This window comes from Pteropus medius, unplaced genomic scaffold, assembly GCF_902729225.1.
Source record: "Pteropus medius unplaced genomic scaffold, Ma_sr-lr_union100, whole genome shotgun sequence".
NCBI lineage: Eukaryota > Metazoa > Chordata > Mammalia > Chiroptera > Pteropodidae > Pteropus > Pteropus medius.
Window position 1 is genome coordinate 4,701,975 of NW_024344374.1, and position 27,917 is coordinate 4,729,891.

Sequence of the window (27,917 nt, forward strand, 5' to 3'; positions counted from 1 at the left end):
TGACAGGCAGTAACACGATTTCTAGAAATGACACAATCGAACATACCAACTGGAAGGTCACTGGTGGCCCTGACATAATGGAAAAGCTGGTTAAATAGAGTGGTGGGATAAGGAGTCGAGCTGAGAGGAAGTAGGGATGCCGAATGAAGCCTTTTCTCCTCAAGTGTGTGGTCATGAAAAAATAAAGTAAAATAAAAGAAGAAGAAGAAAAAGAAGAAGAAAAGTGAGACTTTGGCTTGAGAGGGCATAAGATTTATATGGATTGTTTTTTTAAAGAAGAGAGAGTCTAAATTCTGACATGAAAGATCTAGTTGAAAACAGAAAGAGGTGAAAGGCTATAGATAAATGAAAGGATAATTGATGGCATGGGGTCTCTAACAGGTCATGAAATGATGAAATTCAAGGCACTGGTGATAAGCCTTTTATGTACAAACAGAAAAAATATATATATATGGACTCCCTACTATGCTAAACATGGCCTTGTGCTGGGGAGGAACAGTCTTGTACTGAAGCTAGAGAGTTGATAAAGAACACATGCATAGATTCCTGGACAGTGTTGAGAACCCACCTGAGGTTGAAGACCACAGATTTGTAGTAGCATTGTCCTGCATAGTGTATGATTTTCTCCAACAGACTGCAGCACCCAACATGGGTGCTTAGTCTTGGGAAATCAGAATGCGCACTTAAACCCCGATCAGGGCCTTTATACCTAAACATTTCCTTCTTGGTTATGAGGCCATATTTCAGCCCTTATCTGAGATGAGATTATCAAGGAGCTATGGGAATACTGGTTGGATGAGTCATGCACAAAAACACTGAGGTCACCCAGGATGATGGTGGGATTTGACATGGATACCGTGAGCCAAGAAATGAAGTCATTAGTGGATACGAGGAAGTGACCAGATCAGTTGATGACAGAGGTGGGGCTCAATAAAACAAGGGAACAAACAAGACTTTTTCCAGGAGTAGAGAAGAGTCATGGTCTGGAAGCAACATTAAGGAGTAAAAAAGTTGCCAAACCCACTTCCTGATCCTGATACAGTCTGGTTTCAAAGCCCGTATTCTTAAAACTATTCTGTACTGTTCACTGAATTTGAAGCTGAACTGACAGCTACCAGTTTGCCTGGAGGAGGTACCAATACTTAAAAAAAACAACTATAGGAAGGAGTCTATTCAGTATGCAGTGTTATTCAATCAGATTTATTTACCTCTTGACTTTTCCAAATCAGTGAATTCATATTTTAAGGAATAAATCTTAGGCACAAAAAAATGATAGGAATAAAAGGACATGCATCACAAAACTCATTTGGTCAACCAAGCTAATCTTACAAATCTATGGTTACATTTTAGACTTCAGTGGACACTTAAAATGTGAAAACATTCCAGTTGACGCTTTTGTGGCTGTTTAGTTGACACTTGAGCCCAGTTGCTGGCCTTTTGGTTGGGTCTGAGGACAGTTTTGAACTAGAAATACCCCATGTGTATGCATGAAGTCCTGTTATCTCTTAACACATACTTGGCATCTTAACCTGCTGTTTATGTTGGGATTTATTGGACCAGAGAAATTTAAATAGCTGTAAATCACACAGGTAGGAAATTTAATCTAAAAAGAAACCCTCAAACCTCTATAATTAAAGAGTTTATAACTCTATTACTGAGATTTTTCTTTTTTTTTAAATCTGAAAAACAAAAGCAAAAAAGCAAACACTGGGGTAAAAATTCAGTATGATATTGTGTAAATTTGCAGTGGAAATTTGCCTCTCTGATGAGCTGTACAGTGTGCATGGGTGGAAAAATGGAACCCGGAAACAAATAAATAGTTGGTCCCTGAGAGCCCATAGGGATGCTCAGAATTCCTTAGCATCATTATTGGTGACCACTGAAGGTTTCATTCTGTTCCATGACTTGACTTACAGTGATGAAGGTAGCACAGTTATAAACCAGCTGTATTTCATTTATGCTTGGAAACAGGGCCCTTTTGTCTCTTCTAAATGTTCTTGGCCCCCCTCCCTCAATTTCATGGACTTCGGTTGTTCGTGGAAAAGTAGTTGTTGAAATACAGATTCAGTCTTGCTGAGCCTGCCACTCACCAAGACTTTTGGGACTTTCGGGTATTGACTTTAAGACAGGGGATCTTGTTTGTGATATGTGGCAAGGTAAAGAAGTCATTCAGTAGATTCCCCACGTGTTCATCTGCGACTTCATTCACAGAAATGAATTGATTCCTGAGTACAAGAAGCGCTGTCTTCCCAGCAATCCGAGAACGTGAAAGAATGTAGCGCCGCCTAGTGGAGGCAATTTCTTAGCATGTGTTCCACCCCACACATTTAAAAATTTCTTTTGGAAAGAGGCAAGCTACTAACAAATACACCAGTGAATGTATTTATTAAATGCGGGGAGTAATAAAATGGAAAGAAATAAATAAGCCTTTCAAAAATGTTAATTTACTACCCAGTCTTTTAATGGTGAAAATAATGGCTGAACCACAGTCTCCTATAACTACAGGAGCTAGGGGGATTAATAATATGGAAACGAAAATTGTTATTTTTGAGCGAAGGGAGGGGGTTAAAATTGAGATAAGGCACATGAAGAACCTTCTGGGAATGAGAACTCATGTAACTAAACATTGATTTTATGGTGTTTTCTATATCTGTATTTAACATAAAAGGTTAAATATGGAAACTTTTGACCAACTACACCACCTTCTAAATTTATAGTCCTTTTCTAAGAAACCTAAAAAGTGCTAAGGCATGCATGGTTTTGATACTTTATTTCATCTTACTTTCAAAATAAGCTTAGGTACCAATGAACACCTGCCTTGAAGGCCCGGGTGCATCATTCAAACTTAATAAATTGTTTACCTCAATAGACATCTCATGCTTTTTAATAAGCTGTGTACTTTTGTCCTTTTGTATATTTGAATATGAACATTTATGTTCTCTGTGGCACAAATTTTCCCCACCCAGCTCTTCAGAAAAGTCTAAATTCAGTAATGCATTTGGAACATACAGTAACCATGGAAATGACCATTTAGGTTACAAGTTCATGTTTATGATCAGTCAGAAAGAGGAACCACGATTACTTAGGAGGGCATCTGTCCATTAGAAAAAATCTTTCGCAGAGTCCCAAATTCAGAAAAATTAGATTTTAGAAGTGAGAGGTGAACAGATGCATTAATAATTCCTGAAATACTTGACTGCTTCCTCCAGTGGTGAAAACTCCTACAGAGAGTTTTACAGGAGAAATTATTTAAGAAGAGTGATATAAGGAAATGGTAAATGAACACTGGATTGTAATATTAAATCCAACATACTGTAGTCTATGGGCAAGCCACCCTGAACAAGCCCGATCCCATCTGATCTCGGAAGCTAAGCAGGGTCGAGCCTAGTTAGTACTTGGATGGGAGACCACCTAGGAAGACCAGGTGCTGTAGGCATAAAAATAAAAAATAAAAAATAAGAGATTGTAAGCTGACAAGGTCCTTGCAATCTGTGAGATCAACTAAGGGTTGCCTCATCTAAAAATAAATAAATAAACAAACAAACAAATAAAATTTAAAAATAAATCAGTCAAACGTAATTTAATTCTAAGTTATTCAGTTATAAGTAATTTTTTTCAAGATATAATGCATTTAAAAATTGACCTTAAAGGAAATCTCAAAAAAGGCTTTCTCATTTGTGTAATCCAGATGAGAAAGGAGAAAAAAAGCAATGAAGTTGAAAGAACCAAATTGATTCCAGAAGCGCTTGCCAAGTTTCCATAATGTCTCATTAAGGTGTTTGTGGGGGAGGGAGTCTGGGAAGAGCAAGGTTTCTTTTCTAGATTCTGAGGTTAAGAAATATGGTTTGGATTTGGTCACTCTGATCTCACATCTCCACTCATGTCTTCTACCTCATCATCTGGCCCCCTCAGATGAATAGGATGCAATGATAACACACATTCCAGGGGCAGCCCCTTCTACACCCATTATGGATCTCTGCCAACTTCCCAGTGGTTTGACACACACACACACACACACACAGCTGACATTACACACACACACACACACACACACACAGACCGGTTATGTATTTGTGGGTGTGTAATGTATTTATCAAGCTGGGGAGGTGTGCTTCCCCCCCTCTCCCCATAGCAATGCATATATAGAGATCAGCCACTTCGAGTTGAAATAAACTGTCCTTATTTGTTTGGCATGTGAGACCACTAATCACCCCCAAAATAAGCTTTTAAAAAACATTAAAACTGAAGTGGGAACATATGCCCAAAGAAACATTGTTTAGAAAGGTTATCAAAATATATAAAGAAGGGGCTAGGAATTTCAGAGAGGGTGGAGAAAAATTCTGTATTACTAGAATTTTTTAAATATCAAAATTGTGTTCATATATTACTTGAGTAATTGAAAACTTTAAGTTAGTCACATTTAAACTTCTTTGGAATCTACTTTTTAACAGTTATTTTACACCACTGGGGGGTAAACATAGTGACATGGTTGGAATTTCGATAGTCACCTGAATTTTCTGTCTCATTGGACTTTAAAGACTTTTTCAAAGGAGGACTGAGAGAGGAAAATCTCCTTGTGTGTATCTGTCTGAGATGCTGTAGAGGTGTGATGCTGTCACCTCAGTCCACTGTCTTGGTTGATTGTGATGGTTTAAGGCTCAGTCTCAACCCCTCTCCTGTCTACTGTTAGCTCAAGGCCTCTGGGTAAAGGTGAAATCATTAAGAGCCAACTGCTCTCAGAGTTTCCTGGGGCCTTAAAAGCAAATACTGTCTTTCTCCAATATTTCTTATTCAAGATACCACCAGCCCCATACAGTCAATGGAGGGGACTCACCAAAGATCTTGGTTATACTAGCTGCTCCTTTGTCATTTGAATTCTGGCTTTTCAGCAGATTTTATGCCCAAGACATGGGAAACCTCAAGTCTCCTTCAGTTGTTGTCTTTGGGGAAATTCATGGAGTGACTAGAGAAAGTAGATCTGGCTTTTTGCACAACATATACCAGTGGCTTTGTGGACCTGGTTTTCATTACTGAAGAATTCTGTCTGGGGGGCAACCATGGAAGCTGCCTGGCAGATCAATTAATGCAGCATGTTGAAACTCCTTGACTTGTTTGCTGCCTAAGCTCCCAACTACTCCAGAAACTCTTAGATATAACCATCCTGATTTCAGTCTAAGAAGTTGGTCTTTTCCACTATTTGCAATTTAAAATTATTTGTAAGGGACTCCCCTGTCACTGCACCAGGTATGGATACCACTTCCAGTTCCTATCACTGCCATTGGAGGCGGCCATCAGGTGAGCTGCTAGGGGAGGGAGCCACAACCCAAAGTCGGGGCCACCTGACGTCTCAGTCTGTAGAGTAGATGCTGCATAATATTCCTTGAATGGCCGAATGAATGAACATTCATATAGTCTAGGAAAATGAATGGGCCCCTCTCTCAACCCAGAGCCTTTGTAGTTGAGCTCTTGGGGTCCATCCGTTCACTTTACGAATCTCTCAGAGGTCACTGTGTACCCATCCATTTGTGCAGTCATTCAACAAATATTAAGTACCTACTCCATACCAGGTACTGTGCCAGGTACCTGTAGGGATATGGTGGTGAAAATGGTCCCTGCCATCGAAGGCTTCACAATCTAACAAAAGACATTCTGAGATAGCTGTAGAGTGTCATATGACCCCAATAAATTGGTCATGATGCTTCTCCTGTGTTCACTGATTAGGAACAGACTGGTGACACCTGCCCAAGACCTCCAGCCCTGCCTTATCTTCTTCTCCTCCCTGGACATTACCTAAGAGGAAGCCCATTCTCTTAGGTACCTTCGTCAACTGATCTTCTTGTGTCAGAAAATAAAATGCTTTGAATTCCATTGCATGTAACAGGCACTTTGGGACCAAAGGCACTTCATTTTTTAAAAAAAGAAAAAATAGTTTTTCATAAGTTAATGTTTTTCCTTCTAGACCCAGGCACTCCTCTCTTATTTATCCTCTCCCCATGCAGCTAATCAGATTTGAAGCGTAAAATAATACCAGACTCATCACTGCATGTTACATGAGAAATGTATTAGTTGGAAGCCTGGGGTTCTGAGGAATAGAGACCAGATTGAGCTAGCTCAGAGAAGAAGGGGTGGGCTGTTAAAAGGATACAGGGGTGTCTAAGCGTCAGAAACAGAAATGTGGCTGGGCCTAAGGAGAGCACCAGAGCTGGGAAGCAAGATGTCACTGGAAGCCTTCCTTTCTTTCATCTCTCTGCCCATCTTCTTCATCCATCCACTGCTCTCTCTTCCGTTCCCTTCTTTCCCCTTCCCTTCTTTCTCTCTCTCCACCCCACCCCAATATCTCTTTCTTTATCTAGTTTCCTCTGCTTTTCTGGTGAATGCAGTCAATCAAATATGGCTTCCTCACAGTTTCTAAGTGTATGTGTCACAGGCCCGACCACATCGCAGAGACTTCCTTCAAATCAGGCATGGCAGAGGCAGGGTCATATTGTCCCAAAAAGGCTCCTGGAGGTCACTCTTCTGGATGTGGGTTAGCTTCTAGAGAAGGGGGACACACCTTGAGCAGAACAGACATGCCCAAAGGTATCTAGTATACCTGAGTTGACACACAGACACACCTGTAGCCCATATGTCCACATCCCTTTTGTGGCGGCGCATCTAAGTAGAGGTGGTGAGATGGGTCCTCCTCGGAACCTGTGTGAGAGGATGTGGTTCTGACCTGAGCTGAAGGATTCACAGGGTTTGGTGGAGGTTCTGGGAACAGCCTTGGACCTGCACCAGAATATCTGTGTTTGAGTCATGGGTCCGCCATTAAATCGCTCTGTGCTCTGCGGCAAGTCCTTACCCTGGCTGAGCCTTTGTTTTTTGTTTAAATCGGGAGACACAGGGGCAGCTTTCAATTATTCGAAGGGCGATATTACAAGAGAAGGAACAAGCGGGTTACTGTCTCATTCTAGTTCCACCGTCTAAGGAAACCACAGTGTGGCGATAGTGGCTGAAATCCCGAAGAACTTTCTCACAGTCAGGATGCTCAGCCATGATACCGGATGCTTTACGGTGAATTGGCACTCTCGGTCATTGTAGGAAATCCAAGAGAAGCTCAAAATCAATCTATGGAGTGGAGATAACCAGCCCATTTCCTAAGGGAGTTATTTATGTGTGTCCGGGGGAAGGTGTATGGGAGTTTTGAGCACTACATACAAATAGATGTTGTTTTGTGTCAGGGGCTTAGCAAAGTATGTTGCTCTACTTTGTATGTTCTTTCTCTGAGAAGCCTTTGAAGCATTTTTGAGTGCATGTGTCATAAGAGTTGCCAAGGCCACTAGCCTGAAGAAGGACAAAGTAGGAATGTCAGTGACATGTGCTTCTCTTAATGAAAACAATGCCAGCTGTTCCTTTTAACCCCTATCACTGTAGTTTCTGGAATTGTTTTTCCCCTCCTTCACTTCTTTGTCCTGTCAGCTCCCTGTCGGACTGTCAGAGGGAGGAGTAGGAGGAGGGGAGAGAGCGGGTTTTGGAGATCTATCTGTAACCCCGTGTCCTACTCGAGGGTCTGTTCCTAGGATGTCTCTTTTAGTTCTCCAGTGTGTGTTGCTCATGCTGAAGTCCAGTCATCTGTGCCTCTGTCACCATAACCTCTGATGTTATCACTTTCTCTTTTCAAAGTCTTGGCTGGAGTTTGAGGAGCTGAGACAATGGGACAGTTCTGCTTTTACAGGGCATGTTAACCAAATACGCTATATGAGTCCCTAACAGCTTATTTGGCCCTTTTCATCTTTGGGGCAGATGGACCCATTTGTTAAGTCTCCTCAAGTTGCTTTAATAGCTGCATGATTTTCAGTTTTTACCCACCTCTGCTTTGTTTTCATTGCTACTAAAGGAGGTATTTAGTCATTCAAAATCAGGCAGATGTACATATTTAAGACATAATATGGGTCTAGAAGTTTTATGTAGCTTTCACCTGCAAAGACATTTAACAGCTGTATCTGCTAGGCAATTACTTAAAATATAAAATGTAAGGTCAGATCTCTTGGGCATGTTTTATGTTTTTCTTTTCTTATTTTTTATGTTAATTATGACTTTTTAAGTAAGGAAAGGAGGTTTCGATATTACTGTAAGAGTTGCCAACCTGCAGAGAGACTGTGTCCAAGATGATATATGACTTAGTGTTTAAGTATAAAAATACCTTCGCGGGCCAGTCCACAGGCATCAGTTTAACACATAATGTAGCCAAATTAGTACATGTTTCCAAAAAAAAAAAAACTTAGGAAAAAAGAAGCCTTGCAAATCTGGCAATGAAATAAAACAGAGCTCTAAAGTTGAATTTAAAATACAATTGGGTTTTGTTTTTTTATCATGAATGTTGGTGCTTGAGGAAAAGTATGTTTAATCCGAGGCACTAAAGGGAGTAGATGAAGTCTGTCACGGAGATTGTCGAAGGGATTCTTAGATCTCCAAAGAGTTTAGAAGATCATGACTCTGGCACTTTATTATGCATAATTACACCAGAAAACACATTTTTGGCATAGCTATAATTACTTGTGTTCACATCATTTGGATATGTTTTGCCTTGCAAAGGGAAGGTAAGGAAAGAAATTTCTCTGAACTAACTGGGTAAGAGTTGGAAGAAAAGGGGGAATGAGGAGAAAGCCGAAGGAGATATGAATGTTTATGAGAAAGCCTGCCTGAAGGTGTGAATCAGGTTGGGAATGGGGAGTGAGCGTATCTGGTGGAACGTGATCTTGCTCTTGGGGAAGATTGAAGTTGAGATCATATAGTTTTTCACATCTTTCATAAATGAGCATAAGCGATACGACACAGCATGACTGTGTTCTAGGGCAGCGATTCTCAAAATACAGTCTTCTCAAAGAACGGCCCTCCCGATTGATTATGAGATGAAAGTACAAGTTCTTTGATTAATGATGGACAATCCCATAACGTATCAGTTTTTATATATGACTAAGAGTTGCTACAGGTACCTACTAGGTGAGTTATTAAGAGTCTCTTCTGAACTCAGGTTGGCACATTACCATAGACTCCGCTCAGTCAAAGGACTCTCATAGTTCTACTAAAAAGTCTAGTTGCTATTCTATAATAAAGCTCTCACAACACAGCATGCATGCGTTGGAACTGCCCAAAGAGAAAGGAGTAGGCAGGGCATAGAGTGATGAACGTGAGCAATGATCCCAGAAGCTTGAGAGTCCTTGGTCTAGAAAAGTCATTCTCAGTCCTGGCTGGGTGTCGGCATGGTCTATAGTTCTGTTTTGCTCATCAAATGTCAGTCAATGATTTATTGACAACCCATACAAACTGTCTGTTCATGTGAGTTCATGATGATTCGTGAGTGATAGTGTGCTTCTTTGCCCAGCTGCTACCTCATTCCAGGTGTGCTAATATAATATAAAAATGATAGCTATACGATAACTCTATTGAGATGCAGCTGTATCATTAGCCAGAGATTTTTATTTGACTTTTACCATTATTTCACAAAATGGGAATTCGTTTCACAAAGAAGATGAATTATTGCACTTCGGGTTTTCTTAAGAGATGCTGAGTGTTGTGACATTGAGTTCATGGGTTCATGTTTTCTGATCCTGTGGAAAGAATAATATCAGTATGTGAATCTAATAATGGAAGGAGAGTAAAGAGTCTTCAGAAACAGATGTGAAATAAGCTTAATTTGTTGTAATTAGAAGACGGATCTTGAAAGAGTCTTGCCAGTAGGCAAGTGATGGGATGTAGAGGTTTTTCTGTGAATGAACTCTTTTATTTGAATACAACAGGTGAGGTAGAAGAAATATGATTTGTTTTATAATGCTTTAGTTATTGATTTCATAGGAATTTAGTTTCCACTTCAGCCGTTGTTCACAGCCACTAGCCAGCCTACAGAGGAAGTATGGCTTACTTATTTAAAGAATTTTTTTGAGGTAGTGAAAATTCCCCGTGGTTAAGCTTGTTTATGTGCGCAGGCTCTGTTCTCTCCCTGGGATGCCCACCTCATTTCTCTGTTGGTCTGGAGAGCACATACCCTGTTGTATCACCTCTTCGATGGCCACCCTCTCGCAGGAATCCATCCCTTGCATTCCATCTGAGTCTATCTTGTTATATCCATCGCATTTAGTGCTTGCATTGTTTCCTCACCCGCTTTCTTCTATTAGATTGTGAGCGCCTTGAGACTGGGAGCGTGACCTTCTTATCTTGGTTTTTCTAGCTCCCTGGAGCAAAGAGCACAGTACATAGGGTGGCTTGTGGCAAATGTAATTCAAGGAATCTTGGGATTGTCTCACTGTAGATGGAGGATAAAGACTGAGGTTTCTACGTTCTCCACATGCCATCAAATTCTGGGATGAAGAAGTATGAAGGGTGCCTTTCTGCCCACGTGGAAAGCTTCCCTTTTACAGCTTTCCGTTCACCTGACCCCCTTCCCTCCCTCCTCTTTATCAGGGCTCCACATCCTCCATCCTGGCCAAGCATCATGCGCAGTGTGCTCTTGCACTTTTCCGCGTCTTTCATTAAGGTCTCAGGACGGAGATGACCAGTTTCGCTTGGTAATCTCGTTCACTTATAAAAACAAATCCATCAATCAGTTAATTAATTTTTAATGAAAAGAGTCAATACAAAAGAAACCTTAATTAATGGAATTTGATTATGTAAGCATTTAACATAAGTGAATTCAGTTAGGCAAACAAACAAAAAACTGAAAAAAAAAAAAAAGACAAGAGACAGAGAAGAAAATAATGACCAATTTGAGTGTGAGTGATTCTCTGTGAGCCTGAGGTGGGAAACCGATGAATTAGCTGAAATCTCTACTGGCCTCTGTTTACGAGTTTGCTGTTTAAAGATGCAGATATGTTTTTTATGCTTCATGGCCCCTAAGCATAAGTCAGCTTGCTTTATTGGGTGGTCAAACAAAGAAGTAATGACCTGGTTCATAGCGGGAGAAAGAGGTGACTGCATTGGACTCCACATGAGACACTACTATTGGATACGTTATGAACATTTTAAGGGAGTCTCAAGGGCAGTTTTGATTGTAGATGATTTTCACCTTATCCACTGACTAGAAACTGAGTGTGGCTTTCTTGGAGACACACAATTCATTGTTCAGAGAGTCTCTAGGGTTGGCAGGCTTTGTGAACATGTCATGTGTGTATATGGGGGCTCGTAGGAGGGCAGGGGAGGCCCTGGTCAGTTCACCAAACCAAGGGCTGGGACTGATGTCTGATCAACAAAACATATCTGGGCCTAGGATTCTGACCTTGGTCCAACTGCCAGCTTGGGTTGAACAAAGCTTTTTCATGCCTGCCTTTCCTGTCTCAGAGAGAAAAAGGAGCTGCGAAGAAAAAAAAAAGAAAAAGAACCGACACCAGCCAAGCAACAGTTCTATTCATTAAAGAGAATGGAGTGTGTTTAATTTTAATTGAAAAGTCCCAGCCGATAGTTCTAAACCTGGGTTGAAATAACAGAACAGCCTTGAGGGAGAGGAAGACAGAAGGGGATGCCTGGATTTTTATGTCTTCTGTACGCTTAGTGCTGTGTTTAATACTCATGATCATCCCAAATGAAAGGACCAACTCTCTCCATTTTACCAACAATGTGACCAAAGCTTAGGCTTAGGGATGACTGAAGGCCCTGTAGTCAGCGTTGACAAAGTCTGGACTAGAGCCAGGCCCATCTCAACGTCTATGATTTTCTTGCTGCAGACTCTTAAAATTGGCAAAAGTCGAAGACTGATGGAGACACCTGGGTGCTACCCCAGATTTGGGTAGAACATCAAATTTAGGGTTTAGTGTCAGGAGAATGAGAGGATGGTGAGTCTTTGGGTCCCCAGAGCCTCAGAGAGAAAACCTGCTGTTGGAATTAGGAGCTGTTCTGTTGGAGGTGGGGCGCTCCAGTGCATCATTTCTTTCCTATGGACAATTGTAACCCCTCCCACTGTGCTGTAGATGAGTACTCATGCACATGTACACACAGGGATGCTGGGGCACATGTGCACACATGCACATACACACAGCCCCACATACAGAGCATATATTTTCTCCCGCATAAGAGCTCCTTCCGCCCCTCATCTCCTGCCCATAGTGATGTGTGCCTCTCTGAACATAGCCTTGTATTAGGGCACAAACAGGTAAGAACTCTCCACCCAGGGTCCAGATAGCATGCCTCCTTCATTTTCAAGCCCACCATGGTCCCAGGCACAAGGGCAATGATGCTGCCCGACAGTCTGGGGTGATTTTTGACATGTAACATAGGTGACCATTTGACATTTATGCTAACATTTGACATTTATCCATTGTGTAGATATATATTAAATGAAGCTGGGCAACTTTTAAAAATCACAATAAAAACATTCCTAGCAGAGTCAGTTCCCCAAGGGTGGTTGACTATTGAATCTTATAGGAATCATTTGCAGGCCTTTGGACAATAGGCTCCTTTCTGGGCTTACCTCAAAATTAGTGACAGAATAAAGTCTAAAATTATGCAAGCCCTCTGAGTTGTTTATCATTGATATGCCTAGCATTCCTTGATAATCACTGGAAAATACTGAACTTTACAGTGCTTTTCTCTGATGAGCTGTCGAAGTCAGTATAGTACTCTATCTTTTTGCTGAATTAGTCTTTTGTCTTAGTAGAGGAAGTGATCTAACATATTCTCATTTGGGGTGACTTGAGCTGTCAGTTAAATTTAAAACACCAATTATTTTCAAGCAGTAGAGCCTTACAAATTTTAAAGTCACAACCTAGAAGCCAACCACCCATCCAGGGTGTAAATATTTTGGGGGAGAATACTGACAGATTCTTTCTATTTTATTCCAATCCTATCTCTACTCACAGACATACAGACATGGGAAAGCCTCGTAATTGACAGGGAGGAACAAGTGTAAAGGATTCAGTGCATACAGAAGCAAGACGCTGATCCTCTCGAAGCAACGAGCACAGAGTGTGCTTATGAGGAGCAATTTGGGCTGCAGAGAAGGTGCCGGAAGTGCTTCAGGCTTGAGGTTTCAAGTCTCACTGCCTGAGTTCGAATCTCGATTCAGTCACTTACTAGTATGTAACGTGGCCAAGCTACTTAATGCTTCTAAGCCTCAGTCTCACTCTCTCTAAATTGCGCATGGCAGTGACCATCCGCACTTCATAAGTAGTTAATGAGCCATCCTGCCAGTACTGTAGTACAGAGCTGGGCTCACACTAGGTGCTCAATTGAAGTCAGTTATTAGCTCTTTGGAACTTTCTTACTTCAGCCTCCGGGGCTGCAGGGATCCCTCTTTCCTGCCAAAAAATAATCTGAGGCCAATTGCTACTTTCAAAAGAAACGTTATTTTACAGTTAAGGAAAATATACCTAGAAATTTAATTTCTAATTTAATTTCCATGCCTCAGTGGAAAAACCCAGACATTTTAAAAGTCTTCCACAAAACACAGATTCCTGATCCAGAAAAGTCCTCAGCAGTAGTGACTAAGAGCTTTGACAAGCCTAAAATGTCCTTTATCCCAACAAAACCACTCTCTGGTCACAGGTCACCTGATACAATTCCGTTGTGATTCTCAAATGGTTAGAGCTTGCTTAAAATGCATTTTTCTGAGCCCCCTCCCTAGAGAGGTGGACGGGACCTGGGAACCTGGATTTTGATGCAGGAGGTTAGTAGACGGCACTTTATCAGCCCTAAGCCCTTGGGTCCGTTTCGTCCCTACAACTCCTGTCTCTTTGGGGTGGGTGCTCTCTGGTCTTCCTCATGCTAGAGCCATTGTCCAGCCAGCTCATCCATTAAAAATAAGATGACTCACCTTTTAGAATCAAGTGCCCAGCCATTACTGAGCACCTACTGTGTAGGCACCACGGTTGGCCTGGGGTTTACACAGATGAGTTCAGCATGGCATTTGCTGACATGGAGGTCACAGTCCAGCTAAGAGCCTGCACAAAAGGGCTTCCGTGTATAATGAAGGTGCCGACAAAGCATTGTGAGAGCAGAGCTGGCCCAGGCCACACCTGGTCCAGCATCTGGTCAGTGGGCTCACCTAGTTTGAAGACCACTTTCAGTATCAAGAAATGTTCCAAGCATGACTCATTTGGGGAGTTATTGGTATATATGTTGGGACAGTTTTTCATTGTGTAGGGCTGCCCTACATATCATAAGAAATTTAGCATCTCTGTCCTCCCAACCCTAAATGCCCACTGTGTTCCCGGTCATTGTGACAATCTAGAAAAATGAAAGCCACCATGCATTTCTAAATGCCCCCTGGTGGGATGAGGGTTTCTGTGCAGTCCAGCCCTTTCTCCCTCAGTCTGTAGCTCTGCTCCCTCCGTAAGTGGCCACCTCCCCCCAGGGTGTTCTTAGAAATATAGTTTGATAGTGTACAAAATTTATATATTTTAACATACAAATGAGTTAACATAAATCAACCAAGGGGAAAGTAGAAACCAGTTGGGATTTAAGAAGCACTTTAATCACCTTTTTTTTTTTCCTATAAAAGGAAATAGTTTTTATTTCTCCCCAGCGATGTGCAGATGAGGGTCTTTGCAGAGTGGCCCTAGTAAAGTAAATATGATGATTTATCATCAGCATCTATTGGGATGTAGTCGCACAGAATCTGAGGCTGACCCTTTGTGGTGTGAGATGCTGGGGAGTCTTAGAGTCCAGAGGAGCCAGCCCAAGGCCCCAGCTTATAGGAGTGTTGCAGTTCTGCCTGGGATCACCACATGGGGAAATCAAACAGAGGTGACAGCTTCTGCCAGTCACTGTATTGAATGCTGAGAAGGACTTGTTAAATCCTCATGACAACCAAAGTTTTAGCCTTTTACATAAAGTTGGGAAAACTGAGGCTCAGCAGCCAAGATTGGACAGCCAGGAAGGGTGGAGTTGGGATTCACATTCAGGTGCTCCAAACCCAGAGCCAGGACTCTGGGCCTCTGTACCCTCCAGCTTTCTTGCCCATTTTTTGCTGGATTCATCTCTTTTATCATTCGTTTGAGGATTCAGTCTGCTTCTCACAAATCTCAAATTCTTCAAAGGTGAGCATTACTTCTTATACAACTGCTTTCTATTTAACGTTGGGAGGAGTCTCTCCTTAGCTTGCTCAGCTGTCACAATGCCATGCTGTCTGTCTTCTTTCCACTGCTCAGATGGTGGCCTCTTGGAAGCCAGCATTTAATTTCAACAGCCGATAGGTGAGAAGAGGGCAGAAGACACATTGGCAAAGGGTGGAGGGACAGAAGAGGGAATAAAAAGGTGGCTGGAACTGAAGAGATCTGAGTTTAAACTCCACTTTACAATGTACCTGCTGGATGACATCACACACGCACAGATTCTCTGGGTGTCTGTTCCCCGTTCACATGTACAACGGGATGGCATTATCCACTTACCGAATAGGACTGTTGTGACAATTCAGAGCAATGAAACAATGGAATCAGAAGAGAAGCAAATGCGCACAGGGGAGTGTACAGGTCATTTCTTGGGAGTATCAGTAGGAAATTTTAGCATTTCTTTAATTTAATAATTCTTTGATAAGAAATTAAGCTTTACTAATATTTAATATATGGATCAACCCTGTACTGCATGCTCTGGGCATCTCCCAAAAGAGAAGAGGGACTTCTAGACCTGGAGGAGTTGGCAGCTGTGGCCTGACAGCACGTTGTGTTTTATTGCAGTTTATCTCTGCAGGTGACGTGAGCTGACAGGGTCCATTACCTATTTTAAACTTAACAAATCCTACCAAACTGAAGATGTGACTTGAAAAGGTTTTTGCACAGAAATCATGAATTAAAAGCTGAGATACTAACAGTGTCCATGCAAAATAAAACATGGCAGAGCTAATGGTTCTCCTCTGGGAAGGAGTTTTTATTTTAAATCAGCTTCGGTAAGATATGAAAACAGACAGGCTAATCGTATCAGATAAGAAGTTGGCCCCAAGAAGTCCACAATTATCAAGAAGACTTATTGAAAGATTTACATCTACTCTCATTAACAGTCCTATTAATTTTTAATCGATATTTGCTTATTTCACCTACAAATTATCTGTTTTAAATGCCCGCTTCATGCGTATTCTGTAATGCACACACTAGTTCAGTGGCGTGTGTATCTTTTGTTTATTATTTGTATGTATAGAGATGGTACGTACTCAAAATATTTTACAGACAAAGACGTGAGGAAAAGTTGAAGACCACTCTTATAAAGCACATGCAGGGCCTGGCACCCAGGACACAATAAGTGTTCATTTCCGTCCTCTTTCTCCCCGGAGTGGAGTCTATAGTGCGTAAGCAGAACGTGAGGGTGAATGGATAGTGGTTGGTTTGATTTCTGGAACAAGATGCCCCTGAAGCTAATTGGCCGTGCTCCCCTAGGCCTGGCCCCTTCCCAGCTGTTCACGCTGAGCTATAGACATTTGTAGGAGCCGGGACGAGGCCAGCTGGCTGCCTGCTGGTGACCCTCTTCTGTCACCGCTGCACAGTTGTCTCGGCCCCGGCATTCAACCACCAGACACGGCCAAGCAGCAGCCAAGATTCAAATCTGTGGTTTCTGCCCCTGATAACTACACCCAGTTCTTTGGTTGTTTGTCCTACATTTTCCATAATCGGGGTCCGCTTTTCTGGCTGGCTGCTGGCCACTCATTTATTGGTGAGAATGAACGAAGGATACAGTTGCTCCTCTCCTCGGTAAGAGTGACTTACAGTAGCTGACGCTGACTGCGTGCTAGTATGCCCCGCCCCCAGCTAAGTACGCTTCCAGAATTACTGAATTTTCACAAGAATCACATGCAGTAAGTTCTGCTACTAGCTTCGTCTTACACATAAGCAAACTGAGACTTCGAGATTTTACTAAAGGAAAAGTAAACGAAAGGGAGAAGGGAGAAATCCCAGCATCTCATTGGCCTGAGAGCTCTTTTCTCTATTTCCAAAGCCCATTTTAAAAGAACCAAGGGGATGTACCACCCTAAATCTTCAAATAGACATGCCCTAAAGGCCATGTGGAATGCCGGGTTGGGTTCTGGAACAGAGAAAGGTTATTAGTGGGGGGAAAAAATGGTGAAATCCAAGGTCTGTCGTTTAGTTAACAGCACTGCGTGACCATTAACATCTTAGTTTTGACAAGTGCACCGTGGTTATGCAAGTTGTTAACCTTATGCCAAGCCGGGTGGGTAAGGTTATGTGCTGACTTCCTGCACTATCTTTGCAACATCTTTATAAATCTAAAATTATAAATAAAAAGTGTATTTAAAAATGGAAACACCAACCCCACGTGTGTGCGTGTGTTCGTTGGACACACGTGCCTGCAAGTGTGCATGTGTGCGTGTATGCGGTTGTGCTACGCCTTTGGAACCCAGCCTGCGCATCACTGCACACCCGCCACTGTCCCTGCATGCTGCATGCTTCGGGCAGCGGGGCATTCTAGCCCCATCCAGGGAGAGGGAGGCCCACGCAACTCACAGGGGACAGGCCCTGTCTAGTCCCACTTCAGCTCGACAGTAGAAATCCTGTATCGCATGTGGTAGTCTCGTCCCCCAGTGCCAAATATCAGGAAGGGGGTGTGTGTACGGGTGGGAGGACCTCACGATGAAGTCAGTTATGAAGACGGAGGGTAGAATTCAGAATGACCAATTTATGCCTTAACTGCCCTTCTCAGGCAAGGTCATTTCCACCTGCCTCTTTGTAGCACCTCTGTTTTATCTTCTCATCATCCTCCCAAAAAGAAACAAAGGGGTCCCTCGGAGCATGGATCTAAATGGCACGTCCAGGAGCTGCTGGCCACAGACCTTTGCTTTGTTTCTTAACATATGTCATGTCGGTGTCGAGAGACTGTTTTGCCATTTAGCTAGTGGCTGTCTCCTGGGCAGCAGCAGAAGGCTGGAGTGAAGACACTTCGCAATTTAGGAGAGAGCAGTTGCTTTCCCAGATGGCTCTGAGGCGGCCATAAAAAGTGCTCAACTTGCTAAAAATTGCTCTCTTAACTAGATTCAGGGATTTTCAGGGTTTATGGGTTAGACTGTGTTAATTTCGTCCTGCTTCTCAGTGCGATTGCTAGGAGGGCCCCTGACGAGCAGAGGAGATGGGTGTTCTGTCTTTTCTGGGGGACTCTTACTGCACAGTCCCAGAGAGAGGAAGAAAACCCACTCATCTAAATACTTTCCATGACGATGCAGAACCCTGTGGGCTGTGGGCTCAGTGGGCTCAGCATCTTTACTGGACACAGAGCTTACCGGGTGCATGTATGTGTTCACTCACTCCCTCATTTAGTTATTGTCTACCATGCACAGACACCATTTTAGGCATTCAGGATATAATCAGGACGACCAGAAGATCTCAGACTCAGGAAGTTCCATCCTGAAGAAAGGAGACTGATGCAAACCAATTAACGTATAAGCTAGATAATTTCAGATTCTGATAAGCACCTGGAAAGAAAGTACAGGGAATACATTGCGATAGAGAGGGCTCTGTGTAGGGACAAGGTGATTACTTTAGATTGGGTGGGTGAGGATGATGAGTTTTGAGTTGAGATCTGAAGATTGCGAAGGAGGCAGGAGAGAGTGGCAGTCGGTGTGGGACACCAGGTTCTCTTTTCCCCACTGGTCTTTCTGAGGTCCTGCACAGAAACTGGCAGGGATAGAGTAGCAAAGGAGAGGGCTGGGGTGGGAGGGGTATGTCCCCAGGCTCAGGCCCAAAGAGAAGCTCGTGGCACCCAGCTTAGGGCCTGCAATCATAGGGACCTACCTCTAGAGGAAGGGAAGTAAGAGGCAGATTGGTGTCTTGGCCGCTATACAGATCTTTCTCAAAGGCCCCCGAGGGTGGGCAGCCACCTTAATAAGGGCTCAGCATCATATGAGACGTCTCTGGCCATCGTGGTTCTCTCTCACTCAAGTTTCCTCGATTGACCAGCCCTCATCAAGCTTTGTAATGCAGGATGCTGGTGTTAGAAGGGAGAAGGCACCAGGCCTGATGACCCTTATAGAAGCCTAGGTTTGGGGGAAAACACAGCACAGGCTCAGAGCCCGACAGAGCTGGGTGCAAATACCAGCACCAGCCCTTCCTCCTTCTATGCCCTGGGCGTTCCACCCATCTGAGCCTTAATTTTTCCTCTGCAAAGTGGGGGCAACTCAGCCTTCTTCTCGGTGTTATGAGACAGTTATCTCGATGTTATCTGACAGTTCTAGGCGCACATAACACTCAGTGAGAATCCCTTCCCTTTGTCTTCTCTTGCTCCCTCCTTTCCTCTAGAAATACCGATTCAGGACTTGGGAGGCTTAATGTTCCCTTCTTTGTCCTCCCCCTGACTTATCCACCCGTGCCCACCCAGCACCACCACCGCCTCCAACACACCCACAGCTTTGTGCTCAGACTGCAGGCTCCTGGAGCCCGTGTCAGTAGTACATCTCATCTCGGGGGTGATGGTCATTCTCGATAAGGGGTAGCCTGGATGTGGGGAGAGGGGTCTGCATACCACGGCCTGTGGGCCAAATGGAGCAATCAGATATTGTCTGTAGCTGTTTTGTGCTACAAGGGCAGAGCTGAGTCTTTGAAACAGAGATTCTGAAACCAAAAATATTTACTGGGTGGCCCTTTACAGAGCAAGTTGGCCAACCCCCGCACTAGAGGTTAGAGGTTATAGAACATAGGAGAGAACATGGACTCCTTATAAAAGAGCGAGGGAAAGGGAGAGGCAACAGGAGGGAGAGAGAGAGAGAGGGAGAGAGATAAATCACTCAGAGTTTTAGTAAAGCCCTCTATTCCCTAACAAATGCAATGGCCAATATCTAGGTATTACCTATGGCACTTTCGATCCTCTGCTTGAAGGCAGGAATCTTTAAAATATCATGTGCAGGGCCAGAGCCCCAGGACTCTGGCTGGCATTAGTTAATAACTTTTAGGCAGACAGACATCTCAAAAGGAGCCTAAACAGAAGGCATCCAGCTGGGGATTTGCAGATAGATACCTTCTCCTTTAAAAATTACAATTTGGCATCACTGACTATAATTCTGTTTCTTTTGCATTCTCCTATTGCAAGTTGGTTGCTTTCACGTGTCAAAAAGGCAAATGAGAAACAGAAATTCGCAGTACTGGGGGGTGACATTTGCCAAGTTTCTGATTTTCCATTCTCGCTCTATTTGTTAATCCTTTTCATTAACTTAGACTTTTGTCATATATCAGCATGGGTTTTGCAGTCTTCATCTTGATCAGGAACTTGCCTGAAATGAATGCTGATAAGATCATAGAAAGTGCCAGAACAAAGGAGAAGGGTAGAACAATTCCTCTTGCTCATTGTGTGGAGGGTACCCCCAGTGAGGCTGAGCCAGTTCAGGGACATCCATGGGTTTCAGAGGCCCTCACTAGATCTGCTTTCCTCTCTTTGTCTCGGGGCGTCTGTCAAAGAAGCCAGATAGAGAATCCCGGGAGGCTTTGCACGTACACGTGGGGCTACTGCCTGCCTGCAAGCCAAAGCTGGCCGAGGACCTGCTCAGGCCCTGTTATTACTTCGTCAGCACGACAGGGCTTTTCGGTGGAGGCTGCATAGAAGAAACTGTTTGCAGAGACCATCTTTTTCTTAACTATTGTTTCTGAATTTCAAAATTTAGTGTGATATTGAGGCATTTAAACCAAAATTTACAGCACAAAACTCATTTACCTAAGAGCAAAGCCAGATTCAGTTTGACCTGTATTTGAGGTGTTTTCCATGGTTTTGTATTTAACCCCCCTCACCTCGTCCCTTCTGCCCTGGGGTAGAAAATAGTAATCTAAACTAATCCTAAGAGTAGGGGGCTCCCAGGAGGGGAAGGAAAGTGAGACAGCAGCTGGTAAGGGTGATAAATACCACAGTGAAAAAGCAGTGTTGACTCTTGGAAGCCAAGAGCTCAGTACAAGTCCTCGTGTCAAAAATCCCATCCACCTGTGGCTGAAACCCGGACTTGGAAGAAGAAAGAAAGTGAAGACTTCACTGCAAAACTAGAGAAGAGCCTGATGCCCAGTGCTGTCTTCTAACAAAATTTAACCCAATAGCTTATTTCGGACTGATGAAGAAAGAGCTCAGACCAGCTTAAGCAGTAGGAAACGCTTATGAGCCTGGACCACAAACGAGATTGCCACGTGCTCAGCAATGATTTTCCACCTTGGCTGATATTCAGCCTGCCGTGGAGCATTTACAGCCTCCAGTGCCCAGACCAATAAGACAAAAGTCTCTGGAGGTGGGGCCTGGGCTTGGTACTTTTTTAATGTTCCTCAGACAATCTTAATGGCCATCTAGGGGTGCTCACTGTGGGAAGAATTAAGGTCAAAGTGTAGAGGCTTCCGGCTGGCTCATGCCTGTTAAGAACTGGATGAGACCGGAAGCCAGATGTTAGAAATAATTAGGTCAGGGCACCAATTACATGGTATTAATAGCCAGAAATCAAGACTCTGTCCCCAGACTGCAGCCATAACTCCGGAGGGTTCCCCAGGGAGATAAACACATGGGGCGAAGGAAAGCGAAATCCCACTATATTCTTAGTGCGAATCCCCACCCGCCTGCCTGCCCTCCATGCCTGTCCCACGGCAGAGCTCTGGCTAAGGCCAATATGGCCAGACTGGGAGTGAGGAGAGGGAGAGAGGGGCGTGATGATGTGCCCGGGAAAGGCAGGCAGTGGATCGTGGATGGGCTCGCTCTGATTTTATTCCATGGAAAAGGAAGTCATTGGATGGTTCATAAGATGCCATCCTATTTAACCTATCATTTGCTGATTGAATTTTATTTTCTTGGTCTTGCATATACCTCTGTGTTGGATTTTCTTTGCAAAAGTCTTTGAGTGTATTGAAGATAATTTTCCCTGGATAAATTCTTTATGATAAAGTGAATCAAAACTTCCAGAAAGATGGTTCTTATGTATAATTTTGACAGAGATTAAAAGACAAGCTCTTTTTCCTCACACCCTCCCCAACACAGAACAGGATATTTTAAAATAGGCCGTGTGGGAGGAGGGGGAGAGCATATTTCCTAGGTGGACATGACATCTCCATGCTTAATTTGCATTTCTTTGGTTATTAATAACATTGGACAATTTCCCTATATTTCATTCTTTTTTTCTGTATTTAAGCGTTCATATCTTTATTTACAAATCATATTGCTTTGTAAGAAAACTTTATTTTCTAAAGGTCTCAGCCTTTTGACATATTTGTTGCAAGTACCATTTCCCAGATTGGCACTTGCCTTTGAGTTGTTATGTTTAGTGGGTGCCATAAAAACCAAAGTTTTAAGTTTTACGTAATGAAGTTTATCAGTTTTGTACTTTGTGGTTTCCTTCTATGTTTTATGTTTTTAAAGTCTTTTCCCATCCTAAAATCAGATATGGTCTGTATTTCCTCATGTTTTCATTTTTCACATTGCCTGAGTCCATCTAGAAATAATTTTGGTGGGTGGAAAGTTTTGTACTTTAAACACGTAGGATAGCAACACAGGAGAAGGAGTAAACCCTCTTTAATTATGGACAAATGGGCACAACTTGACAATGTGATCATTCTAACATTAACAGTGCAAGGAAGGGAGAAAACTCATGGAGTCATAATAGCCTTCTGTTCATAAGATAGCAAATTATCATTTTTTTAACCTGAAAAGGCAGAAGAATAGTCTATGATAAGAACAGATTACCCAAGTATGTTTTAAGAACAGTTTGCAGTTCTTAACAAAGTAGATATTTTCTTTCATTTAAAATCTCCCTGGGTCACTGTGGATATGGCTAATAAGGGGGGAAATTGTCGAAATTCTTATTAGTTGCTTGAATCTTATTTTCAACTCAGATTTATATCATTTAAAACACAGAGAAAATATTTTGGGGAGGACAATTTATGCTTTTTAGAGTTTTAAATGCTCACATCCTTTGACTTGGCAATTCTACTGCTAGAAATTTACCCTATGGATATACTCACAAAAGTACATCTAAGATGTATATAGAGAAAGAGTCATTGTGGATCTGTTTATAAAAGCGGATAAAACACTGGAAACCAGCTAAATAACCTATCAGCAGCAGGCTGTTGGAATAAATTAAGGTATATCTGTAAACTGCCAGGCAGCAGTTACAAAGAGTGAGGTGGGACTCCATGTGCTGATATAGAAAAATCTCGAAAGTACATCACTAAGTAAGAAGAAAGTAAGCTGAGAAGCAGGGGTGGAGTGAAGGGAGATTCAGCTATTTATTTTTCTTCTTTGTGTGTTCTTCTTTGTGAGTTTTCTTACTATGCGCATTTATTAGTTTGATTTATATTTGTTTAAATACTGTGTTTATCTGAACTATTTGTATTTCTTTCTTTATACTTTTCTGGTAGAAATAGATATTCCCCAGATATCGGCATCTGAAGAACAAACAGAAACATGATTGGCAGAAGTCAGAAAAGGCGTGTACGGCTCTGTTTGGGATTATGCTAATTTCTTAGAGTTTGCATTTCTTTGTTGTCATCAGAATGCCGCATGTCATCTTTTCTTTCTGTTTTCGTGCACATTATTTTGTTTTGCCTTACCATCAGCTTTGTTCGCTTGCATCCCAGCCCCTCTACTGTTCCACGGGCTGCTGCCCTGAGACCCGCAAGGAGCCCATGGGAAAAATGCTCAATGTGAGGTCCATGCGGTGACCACACCTGCGTCCAGCCCAGGGACTTTTCCTCCAGGCCTTGCACATTTTCCTAGGATTGGACCGTCGACTTAGTGGGTTCCTCTGCCCCTTACTCTTCCAGTCGTTTAATTTTAGGAAGATATATTCTGATATTTAGAAGTCCCAGATTTAGAGTCCTCTCCACTCATGAGTCCAACATTATAAACTGAGAGCTTTCCCAGCTGCTACCTCATTTGCAGTAGTCATTCTCTGATGAAAAGTACAAATTGGAGAGAAATATTTTGCATTCGCTCTCCTTAGTAGATCATTTGACCCCCCTGGAAATGTCTCCTCCAGAGATTGAAATAAACAAATGGGTTTGGTCATGAGGCATGACTGAAAGTTCCAACCCAGCACCCACCTGTTTTCTGTTTGGAATTGGGAAATGCTCCCAGATTTCGTAAGAGGCCTTCTGTTTGGGGAGCAGAGGGATTTGACATCAGAATGTGCTATATTATCAACATCTCATTTGTTCTGGAAGGTTTTAGCACATGCGTGAAGGTGGCGATATAATGTGTCTCATGTGCCCTACATGCAGTTCACTTAGAGCTAAATAAGTGTTAGTAGCCGAAAGTTGTCTCTGCTGGCGACAAAGTGCCCTGGACTCACACTGTCTGGATTGCCACCCCCGCTTGGCCAGCTCCTAGCTCAGGACCTAGGACACGTTTACTTAACCTTTCTCATCCATATAATTGGGGTTAGTAAAGGTACCTACCTCAAAGTGTTCCTAGGATAAAATGAAAAACCGAGAGGGAATCCTTAGACTAGTGCCTGGCACATAGCCAGTAGTCAATTAACTTAGTTGCCATTATTATTATTATTACATTATTGTTTTTACCACCACCATCATCATTATTTTTAGGTTCGACCACTACAGAACTGAATTTTAGTTCCATGAGTAAATTGCAGTTTCCTAGGCAAAATCCTAAGCCACAAATTTTGTACCAGGGACAGAGCAAGCACCTTTATTCATTGAGTCCCTGGACTCTGTCAGGAGATGTGCTTGGTTCTATTTTTGTTGTACTTCATTTAAACTCCGCAGTAGTGCCTTAAGCTATTTCTATTTCCTTATTTCATGCTGGGTTCCAATTTTGTTTGACACTCAATAGCCATGTGACCTTATCGTTTTATCTCCCCATATCTCGGTTTTCTCTTCTATAAGATGGAGATAATGACAGTACTTAACTCAGTAGGTTGTTGCGAAGAGGAACTGTGTTAGTATGTATTCATCAGAACAGTGCCTGGCACACAGAGTAAGCACTATGTAAATGTTTGCCAGGAAGTGCACATGTGACAATCTAGAACGTGAAGCTCTTCTTAGCTTCGTGGAATCTAGAGCGAAGCTGGTCCAACCTCATTTTGCACATGGGAAATCTAAGGCCCAGAAACAGTAAAAGACTCGTCTAAGTCACCTAGGGGGTTAGTGGCAGAACCTCTACCTGAAGCCAGGTCTCCTAGCTCCTAGTTTAGTGCTCATGTGGCTTCATGGTGAGAATGACGCAATACATTGAGAACGATGATATGGAGATTATGTTCTGCCGGTGAAGTTAATTATGTCATTTCTAGCATTTGGGATTTCCTGAGTTCTCTACTATTTTCTCTGTATAGAAAATGCTTAATTTTTTATTTTTATTTTTTTTTACCACAATGGGTTTATCAATATGATATCAAGAAGCAGGTCTTACTGGCTCTTTATTGCTGTCTCAGACTACTCTCCTTGCTCTTCAGAGGACACTGATGGGAAGCACTCCTAGTAAAGAATTTGATGTTTTGGCCATTAAAGCAAAAATATAGCTGTATGGTTAAACAGTTATTTAAAGAGTAACACTGTGGGCAAATATTAAAAATAGACTTAAGCTATAATCCATATGGACTATAAATTATCTATAAAAGACTTTAAAACTCTCCTGTATTAGGCTTCGGACTTGGTGCTAATATTAACTGTTCAGCGTAATTAATAACAATTTTGTATCTAAACTCTCTATGATATTTCTCAAGATTTTAGGTATTAAAGTATTCTTTCAGAAACCCGAAGTGAAGTTTGAACTAATCAATTTCTTCTTTTCCTATTTAAAGTTCTTTCTCTTGACTATAATTTCTGTTAAAAACAAAACAAAACAGATAGTTCCTTCTTTTATCAATACATGGCAAGTTCAAGACTAAGTAATCAACTGTATAAAAGAGACGTTACCTAAATAGAAATGCTGGTCAAAGCCAGGCTATGAGGAATGAATAGATCTGTAGAATTCTCTCAAAGGTTGTAGGCAGAATGGGTGCATAATTAGGAAGAACAGTATGACCACAGGAAATCTAGTTTACTTGTCCTTTTGACCAAGCCTTTTAAGCTGACTCCAGGTTCTGCTCTTTAGTTTTGTGAGATCGGAAAATCATATACCAACTTAGCTTTCATTACCCCTATCTACAAACCCAAGTGCCGTTTTATTCATTTATAGTGGATGGACATTGCAGGGGCTTACCAAGTATTACCTATTCATTTAGCTAATGACTTAGAAAGCCTGAACATAATTAGAATCATGACTACTGACCTTGAAGTCAGAGCCAGGAGAGCTTGAATATCTAATGGTATTGAGATCAGATAACTGATTTCTAATGGATATGTGTCTGCTGAGCCAACTCAACATTCAAGTTAGCTGGACAGGCAATTGGACAAAGCCAAGTGGGTACCTCCATGATCATTTTATATTTGACCCCTCAGCTTCTCAGCTTTCAGACCGACTACCCTCCTTTTCTTTACTTAGATGTGTAAATAGCATTGGTACTGCAGCAGCGTTAAACAGGTAATTATAATCCAACCATGACTGAGATGGCATTCTGATTCCTTAATAGAAAAAGCTCATCGAGTCCCCATTTGCACGTTGATTTTCTATAATTTAATTCTCAAAATGTCACCTTAGTTCTTAGCATAACCTATATAAAACCTGGCACCCTGGCGATCCAGTTTCAGCGTGAAGCCTTGTTCAAAGAAACACAGTCCAGAAAGCAAAAGTCCAGTATCCTTACTAGAGAGCATCAGAGGGGATTCATTTAATAAGCTACAATAAAATATCTTCCAAGTCTCTCTCCCTGATTTTCTGGTCTTAATAACTCAGCCCCTTTATTTTTAAACTCTTTAACTTCAAAACTGTCCCCGAGACCTTGCAGTCATTTTTTCTTCATCTCTTCTTTTCTAGATCTTTGGTTCCTCCCACCCACCCTCACCCCATCTACCATATGCCCCATTCCCTTTCCAAGTGCAGGCTATTTAAAACAGTCTGGTTCCAGCAGTTTTTCATCACTCTACCCCTTTCTCGGATTCTGCGTCGCGAGCCTAGGAACCAGCTGGCCCAAAGTCACTCAAAAGCCTGCATGAGGGGGAGGAACACACAATTTCCTTTAGCTCACAGTGAGAGGTTTCGAAGCAAAATTCTCTCTATCTAGCCATAATAGCTAGAGAAAAGATTGCAGCATTTAAAATTTTAACATATTTTCTTTTTTTTCCTCTCATCTAAATTTGGGGATATCTTGATGGCAGTAGTGCTTTGACGAGGTCCTCTGGCTCTAGGTATCAGGTCTAGTCAGAATGAACCTCAGCAGAGGAAAGAAAACACTGTATCTCTGCTTCTTACTGCCCTCCCTGCTCAGCTACTTCTCCTCTCTCCCCAAGTTTCTCACACTCAGTTGAGACCCCGCCCCCCCGCTGCCTTCTTGCATTTTCCAATACCTGGGTTGCACTGCAGGCAGCAGGAGAGAAGAGGGAGTCTGCCTGAAGCATGCAAAGGTATCCAGAGGCTTCTTAACTGCTTTCATTTGTTTGTTTGTTTTAAAAGAAAATGATACAAAAAATGTTTAATATATTTAAAATCACTATATACATAAATGTATAATACCAATTTTATAAAAGAGAAATGCATCTGTAGTTATAGTCACAGAAATACTAGAAGGAAATACACCAAAATATTAAAAATGATGAATGGCTTCTTAGCTACTTTTAATACCTGTCTTCCCATCATACTTCCTAACCACTTTTGAACAGAGTGTGTTCCATTCTGCGTGGGCGTACTAAGAGTTACAGTTTCACAATGTTGCAATACTTCCAGAAGATTCTTGCCAGGAAAATATATAATTTACAGAAAGACAATGAAAGTAGCTAGCTAGGCCTCCCAGAGAGTGGAAGGGTCTGGAAGTCTTCCTAATGGATTGAGATCACTTCATTCCAGACATCTCTCGAGGCACAGTGCCCCTGAATGGCTTGCTACTGTCAGTTCATTATGCTTTCCCTGGGATTTCCACTTCCCCAGCTTTTCTCTTCAGGATGAGATTT

General features: G+C 42.2%; 1 protein-coding gene and 1 pseudogene across 5 annotated transcripts in view; both read left to right on the plus strand.

The window, feature by feature from the left end:
• PALM2AKAP2 (PALM2 and AKAP2 fusion) overlaps window positions 1-27,917 on the plus strand; it is a 301,504-nt gene that overhangs the window by 29,003 nt on the left and 244,584 nt on the right. The gene's annotated exons all lie outside the window — the stretch shown is intronic.
• Window positions 3,318-3,436, plus strand: LOC120608791 (uncharacterized; annotated as a pseudogene).